Source organism: Pantherophis guttatus, chromosome 3 (genome assembly GCF_059756535.1).
Source record: "Pantherophis guttatus breed Tessera chromosome 3, ASM5975653v1, whole genome shotgun sequence".
Taxonomy (NCBI): domain Eukaryota; kingdom Metazoa; phylum Chordata; class Lepidosauria; order Squamata; family Colubridae; genus Pantherophis; species Pantherophis guttatus.
The window spans coordinates 129954908-129970475 of NC_142065.1; the positions used below are offsets into that span (position 1 = coordinate 129954908).

The 15568-nt window shown below is 36.4% G+C and overlaps 1 long non-coding RNA gene across 1 annotated transcript; it reads right to left on the bottom strand.

Annotated features, from left to right (window-relative positions):
* Positions 1–10401: 10401 nt before the first annotated feature.
* Positions 10402–11389, bottom strand: LOC148114829 (uncharacterized). Its single transcript, XR_015733244.1, has 2 exons — positions 11256–11389; positions 10402–10583 (listed from the first exon to the last, which is right to left on the bottom strand). It is a non-coding gene; the product is annotated as an uncharacterized LOC148114829 (long non-coding RNA).
* Between the last annotated feature and the right edge of the window lie 4179 nt (positions 11390–15568).

Below are 15568 nucleotides of genomic sequence, written 5' to 3' on the forward strand. Positions count from 1 at the left end.
GTAGTCAAGCTTCTGTTCTCATCATTTTTTATCAAACATCTTCCATAAATTCCTCCTGTCCTGTGCTGAGCTTTTGCCATAAATGTCTCTATTGGTGGGAGAAGTTGTCATAGCAATTACCCTTAAAAACTTGACAAGCCCCTAAAATCATTATAATTCACAGAAATTATAATCTTTTGCATGTATCATTTTAAAATATAATTTTATATCTCAAAGAGGAGGAAAGAGCACAATATAAATAAATTTCAAGATAAGTTAATTATAGGAGGCAGAGGGGAGCCAGCAAGTTGCAAAAAGGAAAAAAAACCATGAAACTCAGAAAAGGCACTGTTACAAGCAAATTTCAGGTGTTTGTGCTTTGGATCAAAGAACAAAGGTAAAGGTAAAGGTCCCCTCGCACATATGTGCTAGTTGTTCCCGATTCTAGGGGGCGGTGCTCATCTCCATTTCAAAGCCGAAGAGCCAGCGCTGTCCAAATATGTCTCCGTGATCATATGGCCCGCATGACTAAATGCCAAAGGCACATGGAACACTGTTACCTTCCCACCAAAGGTAGGTCCCTATTTTACTACTTGCATTTTTTACATGCTTTCGAACTGCTAGGTTGGCAGAAGCTGGGACAAGTAACAGGAGCTCACCCCGTTACGCGGCACTAGGGATTCAAACCGCTGAACTGCCGACTTTTCAATCAACAAGCTCAGCATCTTAACCACTGAGTCACCGCGTCCCCAAAGAACAAAATCAAACTACAATTTCTTTATTAGAAAGTGGCCACAACTATTATTATTTTTGGCTCCAAACTAGAACCCACCCTGTTGTTGAGAACAGCTGGGAAGACCTTTATTGTGTAAGCCATGTTTTAGCTTTAACTTTTATTGATTTTACTGGGGTTTCTTTTCTTTGTTTGATTGTTGTGAGCTGCCCAAAGTCATTGAAATTCAGGCACCCTACAAACTTAATATATTATTGTTACCGTTATATTTTTAATCTGGAGCAAGGATCTCTATCCTGCCCCTAGTTGTATACAGAAAAGCTTCAAATACATGAAACAGCTCAGTAATCCTCTTTGGGCAGAGTAAAAATATTGCCTAAAATTAGCATTCTGGGGGAGATTGTCAGTATACAGGTAGTCCTTAATTTACAACCATTCATTTAATGACTGTTTGAAGTTACAATAGTACTGGAAAAGTGACTTATGACCATTTTTCACATGACTGTTGCAGTATCCCTGTGGTCACATGATCAAAATTGGATGCTTGAAAACTGGCATGCATTTATGATGGTTGCTGTGTCCCAGGGTTATGTGATCACATTTTACTAACTTAACTACAGTGATTCATTTAACAACTGTGGAAGAAAGGTCGTAAAATAGGAGTAAGACTCACTTAACAGCTATCTTGCTTAGCAATGGAAATGTTGGACTTCTGTTAAAATGTCAAAGACTATTGACTACTAGATGAAATTCAGAGAATATTAGCTAAGTGTCCAAAACAACAATAATTTAATTATAACTTTTATTAGCAGGCAAACTAACTTTTTATTGTATTGACATTACAGTCACATTTAGGAAAGGCAGAAAGGCACCCAGATCTAGCAAAATGGAAAGGAAATTCAACCACTCACTAATGAAAAAGCAGCTAAGACATTTCTATACCATGAAAGGAAAAAATAAACAAATGACATCATAGCAATGCCAAGATGACACATTTCCTTGTTACATACCCCATGATTTTTCAAGATACGCAGTCTCCTTCTAAAAGAAGATTGCAAAATCAATTTTGCAAAAGAGGGCTCATCCTCCTCTTTTTGCCATCTGTCTTTTTATGAAAACCAGGCTCTTGACTCCTATCAATGATATAGTGGCACCCTAGGTGATATATGCAGCTTTAATTAAATTTTCTGCCAGGCTGAATTTGAACCAAGCTGCCAATCTTTTCCAATGGGCAAGTTCTGGTATGCTTCCCCATTGAATTAATGGTGGCATCATTTAGTCAGAAGTTGCATGTGTGAACAACAATAAAAATATCCTTTACTATAAAAGACATTCTTTTTAAAGCAGTCAGTTCACACGATAGGGAGATGAGTTTGCATGACTGAACCAGCCTCAAAAACCCAACTGGGGTCAATTCTTTTATCAAAGGCACACAAGTACTTCTACTCATCATACTTTGGGAGAAACAGCTGGAGGACATGTAACTTTGATGTGTCTCACAGTATAGGAAAAGAGAATTAACACAATATTCCAAATGTTTGTTTAAAAAACTATTGAGTAAATTGTTCACATTTACTCAATGGCTACCCAATCATTTGGCATGGCTGGGTAGCTGCTGTTGTTTCTTCTGATATCCATATGTTTTAACTGCTATTGTCTTTTGTGATTAAGGGCAAAGTGCCCTATATTGCATGTGATAACCACTTCAGTACTGGGCATAGAAGGAGGAGATTGAGTTTACATTTTAAGTGGTACAAACAACCAAAAAAGCACATTATCTTCATTTTCCAGGACTCCTTGTATCTTTTTCTATTTTATGGATTTCCTGGGAGCTGTACTTCAGAACTACAAAATGACTATAATCTTCATCAACTGGTCTGAGTCAAAAAAATGATTACCAAGGCACTTCGAAAAAGCCCACTTGCACTTTGAATGTTATATATAGGCAGTGATACTTTAAGCGTGGTTTAAATATATATTACTAAGAAAGTTTCTCTGTGTTGATTGCTTGATTGTTTAAGATTTTTTTCCCCTGTACTAATCACAAAAAAGGAATATCTTTAGGGTGGAGATGCCCATCTCAAGAGGGAAAACATAAATTCTTATAGAAGAGAAGTGGCCCAAAAATTCAGAGATAACCTAAACATCTTGATTAAAGAATCCTCCACGTTTCTGCCTGAGAACCATGTAAAATCTTGTTGTTCAGCAATCTAGCTGTGCTGTAGTTGTGATCTGCCTCTCAGCAGCACAGCATTCCTTATAAAGAAACTCCTTTCACACAGGAGAAAAATTGATCAGCTACGGTAACTAAAATTGTCAGTAGATTTTTTTGTTTTGTTTTTTTAGTAAAACTTTGCAATGACATTGGAGGTCTCTCCTTAGGAGAAATACTCAAGAGAATTTGGAAAGCAGCCAATGAAAAGGAGCAATAGTAGCAGAATAATTTTGGAGATTTCCAGTCATCCTGACTCAAGACTGATCCTCCCATGAAATAAAGTAAGAGTGTTTCTCAGAACAAAGCTCAAGGAACAGTTACTTAAAGATACTCTTTTGTCAATTGGCTTATCATTGGAGGGCAGGCAATGAGAGATGTTTACTTGTCACTCTTCCACTATAATTTGTTTTAAAGCTGCAAGCTTTTGTGCTCAGTACTAGTTGCAGCCACCTGGTTGCTGCCTCTATCATAATTCTTCAAAATCCATAATTCTGATGCTGCTCTTCCATGAAAAATAGATATATATATATCTTGAAGGAGGAAAAGAAGGAAAGGAGGATCATCATTAGAATCATTAACAACATTCAGCTTCCAGGTGTGGTTCTGTGGCGGACTAGACATCTTCAAAACGTCAGACATGGCACTGCAGTATTGGCAGCCAGTGGTGGTTTATGGCCAGTGAAGTCTTTCTGGATAAAGGAGACACTAAGAGGTTGCTTACCTACACCCCAGACAACTGCTCCTCATGAGGAGATCATGGGATAGAAGTCTTTTTGTGAATAAAGTGACTGGGTGATAAGGGTGGTACAGCATACTCACACCACAGCACTGCTTTATAAAAGACATTAAGTTTGACCAAACCCTCACTTTCATAACCACTTTTAGATACAATAACGTTAAAGTTGAACACGGGTCTTTGAAATAGCTGAAGAAAGAAAAACAACCACTTGGGGAGTCAGCTTTCCTTCTGAATTACAAAAAGTAAAGCAAAGAGGAAATAATATTATTAAAAGACTTTAAGAGCAAAGAGCTTAACAAAATTTTGATTAAGAAAATTACAAATGGATAAAGGGGACTGTATAAATTTGAAAGATTAACATTTTGGCAAAAGTGAGTTAGAGGAAATTAAATAAACAGATCAGACCTTCACAGGAGTGTTGATTGTTTGGCATTGAAGGGAAAAGACAATTGGTGGATTTTACAAAGCAAGAAAGTAAGACATGCACAAGCCAAAAGGCTTTGAAATACCCACAATGGCAAAACGGTTGGTGAAGATGATGGAATTAGCAAAATTTGCTTGCCTAGAGAAAAATCAACAACTAAGTGACTGGGAACCTCTTAGACTTTGCTGAAAAAAAGAAAAAAACCTGTAGTTTTTAGATTTGATGATTAGAAAGTGTTAAATTATGGAAAGAAGGAAATTATGATGTAACTTTAGAAAGAGGGTAAAATATTAATGCATTTGTAACTGTTGTTAAGAAGATTGGAAGCCACTTCTTTGTAATTTTTTCTCTTTCTTTTCTAAACAATTCCTTTCTTTTTCTTTATCAATTTTTTGCACTCTATTTGTTCTCTCTATTTCTCTTTTTCTGAGTCTAGTTTGTATTTGGTTTTACTATTGTAATTCAAATCTTCAATAAAATTATACACACACACACACACACACACAGTGTGTGTGTGTGTGTGTGTGTGTGTGTGTGTGTGTGTGTGTGTGTACCACATTCAACCACATTCTTGGACCTATACTAGGCTCATTCTTCCTACAGCTCAGCAATTTTTAAATGATGGTCTGTGATTCCTTGCAGTTTTTTTAGAGATCTCTTTGCTTCTAAAATGGGAAAAATCAGCCTTGGAAATAAGCACCCTTCCTCTGTTTTATAGAAAAGCTGTATTTTCAAAGCTATAATTATAAAAGTAAACAATGTAATATTGAACATAAACATGCTAAAACATTTTTAAAACTCAGAAGTAACTAGCAGCAAGATGTTAAGAGAGTTGCAAGGCATTAGAGTAGATTAGTTATGTGGAGGGTTTTCCTGAGGCAGCATTTCTCAAAGTGTGGGTCATAACCCGAAGGGCATGGTGAGACAATTGACGGAGGGTCACCTTCCTTCCAAGTCCTTTTCAGACACAGTGGCTTATCAGTTAGATCCCAAAGTATGCTAAATGCAAAGGAATATGTTGGTTCCAGAGCCCTGCATGAAGTCTGAGTGTCCTTTTCATTTTATTCTTCACTCACTATATTTGCTTTCCAAAGGAGAAGTAATAATGCCAGGAGGGCAAGTGACTTCTGCACAAACCTTTGACCATCTGACCTGATTCTCACTGTGCAGAAGGAATTTGATGGAGGGGAAGAAGGGTCAGACTGGGAGAGAGAGTTCCAACAGCAACTTTCTGTCAGAGTTTTGGAAGCCACAGCATTTTAAGAGCAGTTTAACAAAGGCAAGAAAACACCATTTTACTTCTACCTCTCACTTTGGTGAATGATAATGGCTGCCTTCAAAATGAAACTCAGATTTCAGGGTTGTAAGAAAGCAAGCTCATCTCTCCCATTAAAATAGAGATTTTAGTTTTGTTTCTTTATTTCTAGTGGAAGAGTTTAAGCTTATATCATTTTAAAGCTCGATACTGTTTAATTTGATTGGTAAATCAAATGTAATTATTAAATTAGGAGTTATATCAATTTTTTTGCCAACCCTAAATGTAATCAAGTCATTTGTTTTCCCTCCTTTTTTTCTGTGGGGCCATGATATTGGAACCTTTGAACATGCTTCCTTAAAGGAAGATTTACCAGTCACTTTGAAACTTACATTCAAACTGAATGTATGGAATTGGAAAAAACAAAACTTCTTATTTTAGCTAACTACATTGAAAGGAAAACAGCTTAGGTTTTTTTATAATGATGCTCTGGAAATGTTAGTGTTCAGTTTGGAATCCTTAATACTTGTTTATCATACACACTATGCTGTCATTATTCCATCATCATGCATATTTATTGTTTAAAAACTGACATTTGACAGATCCATACTATCCAGGCAAGGACCAAGGATGGATGAAGCATCCATCTTCAATGTTTATGAATTGACTGTGCTTTTTAAAATTTACATTTTCTGAACTTGGAATTGAAGTTGTTGGGTTTTTTTTAAAATTAGGAAAAGTACAGAAATGTGCATGGGACAAAGTCACAAAACTATATTAGGAAAAATTGCTCCAGAAAATTATATGTTAAGAAAAATGCATCATTGTGTCCATGAAAACTTGCCAGTTTTCTACCCATAGCTATGAACAATCTAGGTTTTCAGTGTTTTTATAATGTTATATTTAACAAACTGAGAAAATGAAGGAAGAAAGAGGGCCATTATAAAAGAAACTTCTCATGCTACCCAGAGTCTGTAATGACAGCCAACTAACAATAAAGATCTTTCCTGACTTGCCAGCCTCATAAGGCCTGCTAGAGATTCCCTCTTTCCCATCACAGGAATTATCTGTTACCTCTTCTTGGATGATATTCTGGATGGGCACTGAATGCTGGGCAGCAACAAGAGGGACCTAAAGCTATCTTCATGCCATGGAAATGTGAATGCTCCATTGGATATTGGGCATCTCCCTTCTTGACCACATCACAAATGACACCATTCGACAACAATTTGGTGTGGCACCAATTATAGAGAAAATGAGAGAAGGCCGGCTCCACTGGTATGGACAAATCCTGAGAACAGTGTCTTCCACTGTTGCCAAGACTGCCTATTAACAAGAAGTCAATGGACAGGTGCTCAAAACAGAGATTGCAAGACACCAGCAACAAAGATATGCAAGCTGCAAGCCTGCGCCCTGGAGGCGCAGCTGAACATGCAAAGTGGTATTCAATGATCCTAAAAGTGGACCCTGCACTTGCAGGAATATGCTAGGAAGAAGAAAAAGAAGACTCTGGATATGCTATACATAAACATGTCTAATGTTTCTGTTGTGGCTCCGTTACCTGAGCCTGTGTCATCGGCAGGAGAGGACTCCAAGAGTGAAGGAGAGGAGTTGGCAAGGCCTCCCTCTCCAGGACCCTCCTCTCTGGCAATGCCTTTGGTGTCCGCCGAAGAGCAAGAGATAGGGCCGGGGCCAAGCACGTCTACGCAGCCACAGATGGACAGTGATGAGAGTAATAAGTCTTGGCTGGATCCACGCCAGCGTCGCAGAGATAAGCGAGCGCAACAGAAGAAAGGGCGTGCCCGAGATTAGGCTGAGTCACTGGACCACACCCCACAGGATATAAAAGGGAGCGTGGTGGCCAGTCAAACCTTGTAACGAACAAAGCTGAAAGCTTCCACGCCATTCTGCATTGCCGGACTTTTGCTTTAAGACTTTGCTGGAAGTATCTCTGGACTTGATTTAATTCCGTAATTATTGAACTGCTTTCCTTTGATGTATTAGAAATGGGGAGAAGTTATCTCTCCTCTTTGTAAATAATAAACTTTTGGCAGGCAGCCACTAGGTTGTTGCCAAGTTCCATTATCATAAGGAAAAGGATTTTGCTGGCTGGTTTGGTCTTTAACTCCTGAACGTCTGTTGGTGTGTGTGCGTGGGGTTGGGGACAGAACAGTTTCATTCAGGTCAGAGCAAAGCAGATGTATCTATAATACTGCACAAATAGTCACTGCAAAGTAATTGGGTCTCTATAGTTAACAAGAAGCTATCAAGTAGCACTGTGGGTCTATCACTGATACCCAGCAACTATTTTTCCTTGGCTCTAAGATAAAGGGTACTTCTTTCTTCCATCTTGCACTGACATGGATTATTTATGAAGGCTGACACCTTACATACTTTCCCTTATTTTGACATTATCTACTTTTTAAATCTATCAGGCACTGGGTGCATCCTTATTTTTCACGAACTCAGTCCCTGCTCATTATAGCAGACACAGGGATGTCATCCTCTCTCTCCCAACCCTTCCCATCACAATTCTGATTACATAAAAAAGTGGATGTAATTTAGAGCATTGAGCTCCAAAACTTTGTGTCTCAAATTCTCAAATTAAAAATAATAACACTTGACTGTAATGATTATTTTTGCTCTGTTGCTCTGATTTGAGAGCTTGTGCCTTTCTATACTGATATTACAAAGTATGCTTTCTATACTTATATTACAAAGTATGCTGTGTTATTCCTATGAGTCTCAGTTCAGTGACAGATTTCATGCCCTCACGTAAGAAATAGAGATTTGCTTTACATTGTTATTTTTTCTAAGCAATCTAAATCCATGAGTATTGTGGCAGAATGCACGACTTGCTGAGGGGTTAAAATGGCAGATAAGGAATGTAAAGTTGCTTCAAGTGGCAAGGTTGAGCTTTGCTTGTTTATCACAATTATATCCCGCCACAATCAGAGTGATTCTTGGGGGTTACCATGATATAAAACAAGTTAATACTGTTGAGAATTGTTTTCTGTGAATAAACGAGAATGCCTTATCAGGGTTGCCCGTACAGCAGTGTTCTAGAAATCAAACACAATGGTAAAATGTGCTATGTCTGAGGAAGATCCTATATTTTTTGTTATGTTATATTTGTTGATGCTTGAAAAATGTGATTTCTTCACAATAGATGAGCAAAGAGAAGTCAGGGAGTTTAGGAATGCCTGTGTTGACTTAGAGCCTTGAAACACTGATTGAGTAAAATCAATCTGTATGAAAGCAAATACATGAATACATATGTGAACTTTTTAAATTTTAAATTCTCAAAACATTTTGTCTATTTGGCATTGCCACAGAACACCTGGAGATTTCTACTCAAGCAATATTTTTGAATTTTAAACAGGGAACATAGATTGGATTTCAGAAGAATTAGTGAAATCTCTTTAGGCTTGCATATGCTTATATTCCTTATATATATATAAGCAATATCATATAAGTACACATGCATAAGTACATTATTTCTCAACCTTTCTTCCAAATTTGCTTTTTGTGCTAAATGTCAGATGTTGCTCTTTTCTAATTGTAAACTCTTGGTTTATTTGGTTAAAAAAAAAAGTCTCTGAAATGAATCCAAGGAGGCATGAATTCCTATTGCACAGAAGAAGCTTCAGCAATTTCCCAGGTGCCTCCCTGAAAGATCACAAAAGGAACTAAGGAAGTCCTCTGGCATGATGTTATGGATAACTAGAGACAAAGCAATATATAACCAGCTTTGGGCTGAGGACTGCTCTTGGCTTTTGAATGTGTGTCAGCAATGGTCTTTTTGATGGTGGTTTCATTGTTTTATATTTTTATTGCTATTTTTATAAGCTGTCAAGGGTTATTGCTCATAGTGTGAGCAGCCATGTAAATCCTTTAAATAAATAAGGGGAATGGACTACAGGAAAAGGATTGGTACACAACAGAGAATTAGTTAGGGGGTGGGTGGGGGAATCTTAAGATTAAAGATTAAAGTCGATATGCTTTCCTCTTTTGTCACATTAAAACTCACAATGTGGCAGCACCTTTAGGAAATGTTTTGAGGCTGCATAAGAATTCTGAAATTTGGAGTTCTCGGTCATTGAGAATTGCTATGGTTGGTAATTTTAAGTTGAATAGACTACAACTTTCAGAATCCCCCAGCCATTATTTGGCTGAGGAATTCTGGGAATTGAAGTCCATCTATCTTAAAGTCAGCAAGTTTGAAAATCACTGAAAATATGTGGGATTGGCGATGTTTGTGCCTTCCACTCATGTAAGGCACCTTGATCAAAGACATAACTTCTTTAAATTCATGTATTTGTTGCCCCATTTCAGAAGTGTTGGGAGGAACATATATGTATACATTTATACCTTACACTTCTTTATATGCATATTTGATACATACAGTTTTTGTCATTTAAGATGAAAGTCAAAATACTGTTGCATCTTTTTTTTAAAAAAATAAGTAAAATAGCAGGATTATGGGGACTTCAAACATCCCCATCCCCATCTTTTTAATTTTTTTACCCTACGCTCACATCTGGCAACTCTGAGGAAATGTTCTTTATTTTGTTTTCTTCTGTTCAGAAGAGAAGATGTGCAAAAGTCTTTGATGAGCAGGTACAAAAAATATGCTTATGACCTCTCCATTGTCGGGAAGCTTTTGAGACTGAAGAAATGAATTATTTCCTTCTGCAACAATGGACATTTACCCAGGATGAATAATTTATACTAGCATATTGTGCCTGAATTATTTTTCTCTCTCAAGAGAACGTGATTTTTGTATACACATAAACATGACAAAGAAGAAAAATGCACATTGTTAAATTTGCTTACAGATAGGAAATAAACAGAAGTTTCCAAAGAGTCAGGATGCTGTAAAAGAAGAGGTATTAATGGTGTAAAGTAATTGTTGGTTGATAAGTTGTTTGAAGAACTATGGGTTGAAAAGCTTTCAATATCTTCAGATACTTTTTTCTCTACAATTTGACCTTACGTTAGTTGCTGTTTCTTACCTACCCGGTATAAGATAATATTTAAATGGTCATGATAAGGATGAATTGGATAATTAATTTTATTTTAATTCTGTTTTGATTCATCTGCAGATAATTCTTCACAATCCTCTGTCAGGGAGCTTAAAGCAGAACAGACGAGGGGTGTATTGGCTGGAGCAAACACCACATTAACCTCTGTATGTTGCGTTCTCTTGAATAGGTGGCTGTGGGCAGGGGGTTTGATCTGAATTCAAAGAAATGTATTATAATTATAAATGCACTTTTTTTTTTCTTCTGGGTTTGGTTTTCAAACTAGAAGGGAAAACTAGAGAAAAATGCACAGGAGAACCCCTATCCTAACTTCCAGGTGATTTAAGAGGTTTTGTGAAAAATAATTGCCATCTCTCTCCCCATTTACAATAGAAATGAAGGTACACACCTGTATACAAAAGTAAAATTCCTGTAAGTCCTTGTGGAGGAAGGATTTATGGAAAGAGTTATACTCATTTATCTGATTGTGCCAGCTCTTAAAATTGCAGCTATCATTTTAGAAGTAAGAGTGCTCTCAATTTATCTCTCTGTCTTCTCATTTGGACTAGCCTTTGTCACAAAAAGTAACCCTTTCCTCAAAACTGAGGAAATCAACTGACTTCAATGGGACTCTTCCCCCCATTTTTTCTTTTAAAATCTTCTCATACTTGGCAATGAAAGTCAAAGATGCAATGCTGTAATTTAGCAAGACAAGTTTATAAATCCTTTTACAGAATGTTTGACCCTTAAAGACAGTGCTATTGAGCTCCTGGGCTAAAACACATTCCTCTATAATGACAGGCCACATAGTAAGAGAAAACTGCATGGTACACACTGTAAAATGTAAGTAAGTAAATAAATAAATAAAAAGTTGTACTGTACTCACTATGGAAGTTAATATCTTGTAACTTGACTTCTAATATCTCTGCTGAAGTGCAGGCCACTTCATTTCCATCTTTGCTGGTGAGATTGTGTTCCTATTCCATCACCAGATGTTAGTTCAAAGTGATAAGTCCCAATCTTTGGCAGACAGGAAAACATTGCTTCTTTTAGTATGGGATTACTGTGGTAATCTGATTTTTTTTCTTGCTTTATTATATTCATTGATAAGATAGGAAAGGTTTAAAAAAATATGGTATTATATCTTAGGAAACAAGAAACAGTCTTTGTGCTACACTTCTCTAAGCACAGCTGTTGTGCTGTGCTCTGTTTACTTTCTACACATTATAGATCTAATAACCAGAAACTATATGATTAGAAACTTGTGAATATACCCAAAGGATATGTTAGATTTCTGTTTTTTAAAACAACTCATGTAGTATATATGGTGATTATGAGAAACATGGGTTACTATTGATTTATTAAATTTACATACCTCCCAGGGATGGGTTCTACTTACCTTTACTACCGGTTTGCAATGGGGCCACACACGCTTCTGCACATGCGCAGAAGCTTCCTGATGACGTCGGGATCGGTGGGCGAAGCCTCCCATTAGTTTTACTACCGGTTCTATAGAACCGGTCTGAACCAGGGGCAACCCACCACTGATACCTCCACATCTCACAAATGTACCTCTGGGTGGCATACAATGAAATAGTTAAAACAAATAAAAACAACAATTAAATACAATGAAACACAAGCATAAATAAGACTGTGAGAGAATCCTATACTTGGTATAACCATGTCATGGGCATTCCATTTTCCTGGGATCCCCAAGCTTTCTGGAAAATCATATTTTCAAGTATTTCCTAAATGCCAATAGAGTCAGGGCTAATCTCACCTCATAGGCGATAATGTTCCAAAGAGTTTAAGGAACAACAATTAAAATATGCACAATAAAATATATGAAATAAATCAACTAATTAAAATTATCTCATTAGCAATTTCACAATTAACATCCAAGGGCTTTCAGGGATAGTCTTAACTAGCTCCTGGAAGGATATTGTTGCTGGAATTTGAGCAATCTCAGAGGAATATTGCTTCAGGGCCTTGGCCCACTCACTTCCTAGAAACATGACAATGCCCACAACTTCTGACAGGAGAAGTGCCTTGGATCAAATTCATTTGGAAATGTTGATCCTGAAAGAACCCAGGTCTTTATAGTTTACTATATAACTATAGTACTTGGAGTTACATCTGGAAACCTATTGACAAGCAGTGCAGGACTACAAATTCTGTCTGTCTGTCTGTCTGTCTGTCTGTCTGTCTGTCTGCCTGGTGTATCATAATGTAATGTATAATGGTAGATTACATCATACAAACAGGTGGTGATGACAACATGAGTCACTATAACAAGGTATTCATGCTCAGGGTAAGGCCATAAACAGTGCATCAACAGCTGGGCATAGCCTCTGTGACTTTCCAGCAGTGATCCAGGAGGACCTCAAGTCTGTCGGGGTCAGCATTACTTCACTGAGAGCAGTGTTAGAGCTGATGGAGCTGTCAAAGCAAAAATCTGTGTGTTTGAATCTCATTAGCAACTTTAGCTTGTTTTATTCCATCCAGACTAAACAGCCTCCAGGATCAAGACAAAATCTCCACAGAATCTCCAACTGAGCTGAGAATTGAACATAACATGATTGGCAGGGGTGTGTGTGAGTGTGTGTGTGTGTAAGACAGGAAAGAGGTGACTTTATATTCTTTTTGAGTTATGTAGGAGACAGCTTTTATTTTTGGTCTGTAGTATTTATTTAATATTTTCCATATTTAATATCTTCCATGTTTATTTAATTTAGTTGTAAAATTAAATACCAGCTGATTAATTTACTTTATATGTCCTGTGATCAGGACCTTTTGAAACATCTATGAGCAGAACATCCAAAGCTGTTGTTGTTATGTCTAAAAAGACAATAGTGTGCCAAAAAAACTAATGGAAAATAGCATTAAAGATTATTTGAAGGTACAATTGGCACAAGAGGGGAAAATGGGTTGAATAATGGTAATCTTACAGCCTCTTGGCACAGTAGAAAAACCTACATCTGGGAACATAAACGTTAAAAAAACCCCAAAAAACCAACAACCCTACCTATGAAATATTTTTAAAATTAGATTGCAATTAATTTTCACAAATGAATACTTATTTCAATTATAGGCCTTTGGGATAATCCACAGTCATATTATGATTGGAAAGTACTATGTGCTTGAGTTGAGTGATGGATCGAATACTATATATTCCAAAAAGGGTGATGTATAAACTAAAGTAACAATGAATAATCTTTTTTTTCTTTTCTTTCCAAAGCTGACATTCAAGGCAGCCAAATATAGTTCTCACATCTGCCAATGGTGTTTGGTGCCCTCTTGTTTTCCTTCTCTGACTCAATGTTATAGCTTCTTTTTTGCCTCTAGTGTGTTCGGCTTCATTCAGCCATAGTACATTTCATCTTTTCAGCTGTAATAAACTACCTGATTTTGCTTAGGCATATTCTATAATATTAATATATAAAGGCATCATTGCCATGCAATTCACAAATAAAAATTAATTCTAATATTTATTATTTGGTAATAGCCACTGATGCATTGATATGGTTATAAAACACCAGGCCGGGAGGAGGAGAAGAGAAAAATGGGGAGGGGAAGTTTTTGCCAGACTAATAGGAAAAAGAAATTAGAGAAATGATTTTAATTTCTTGCACGTTGGATGATTTGTAAAAAATCAAAACGATATTGAATTGCACGATTGAAAAGAGATAAGAGAAGATCCAGTTGGGTTTTATAGGTTGACATATTTTCTCCCAAAGAGATCATCACTTTTTTTTAATGCTTTTAAAATGTCTTCTCCATGATCTTGTTTTCTTTGATTTTGAATGCACGTATAAAATATGTCATTACAATTTCCACATCTGAGCAAAAGGCAAGAGTTACATGGAGACCCTGACTCCCAGCACTTAGTAGATGCATTATTCATGTAGAAAAGCTTTGATGTCAAAATATTACTTTGAGGCGTGCATCAAATGGGTTGGTCAAGCAAATGTATAACATATACTCAAATTCAGCCTTTAAAATAGAAGTGCTTCTCTCTGAAGCTTGGATGAACTAAACTGACATGTTCATGTAACAAATGGGAATTTACTAGAATTTTTCTACATTGGAAAAATGAAATACTTATTAATAATGCAGCATTTAAAAGTTTATCTGAAAAACGTAATTTAAAATTTTTCCCCACACCCAAAATGGTTGGATTGTTGTGTTTAGGATTTTTGAAAAATGTTTTATTTATTAAGACTCTTTTAATCCCATCTTTATTATTTTTATAAATAACTTCAAGGCAGTGAACATAATGTCAAGGTGTGGATGGAATTCACAGTCTCCAGGTTTCTAACACTTTAGACCAATGCCAAAAGAGGCATTTTACTTGGATTGTTTTGAAAAATAAAATGTCTAATTGTCATTTTAAATATATATATTTCTTCTTTATTTTATGTATTGTTTCTTAGGGAAACCCAACAGAAATTGACCCTGTTTTCTTTTGGAAGGGAAATTTAAATGTTTATTCATGCTGCCATTTTACTTTGATTCAGGGTGATTGGTTTATTTTAACAATATGGAGTTGATGGAGTTATGGCATTTTGATTAGGTTTTTGTTTTCATTATAATTTAGTGTTGGATGCTTTGGGTTTCTGCTAGGTACCCCAGCAAAGTCTTTATTATTAGCTTTTATAAGCAGTTCTGCCCTTATATTCTCATTTACAGTCTGTGATCTGTAATTTTCTTTAGTTGAGCTTGATCCCATCTCAGCTTGTGGTAATGGTAGTGTAAACAGTTGCTTCCCATCTTTTATTTTTTAAGTAGTTGCCAACTCATTTGGCATCCAAAAATGGCTGAACTAATTCTTGAATATTTCCATAGAAAATGCATATATTATCTAAGATACTTAATTACAACTAATCTATCAAATGCTATTCATTGGAAGGATTTAAGCTCTTAGTTGGCTTGTAAATTAAGCTTTTCTGCAGGATAACCTTTTCTTTTTTCCTTCTGCAGTTTTATTGAATGCTTTGTATCCTTATATTCTTTATTCTAAGGCCCTGTGCAGAATTACAACAGAAGTGAAATTGTTATAGTTTTTGATAGAACTATCCATTCTATAGTTAGTTGTTTTTGCACATTAATGCACTATTATTTACGCACACCAATGCAAGTCATGAAAATGGAAAAAAGAGGACTGAGAGGGGGGAAAATCAGAAAGGAAACATCTAGTGC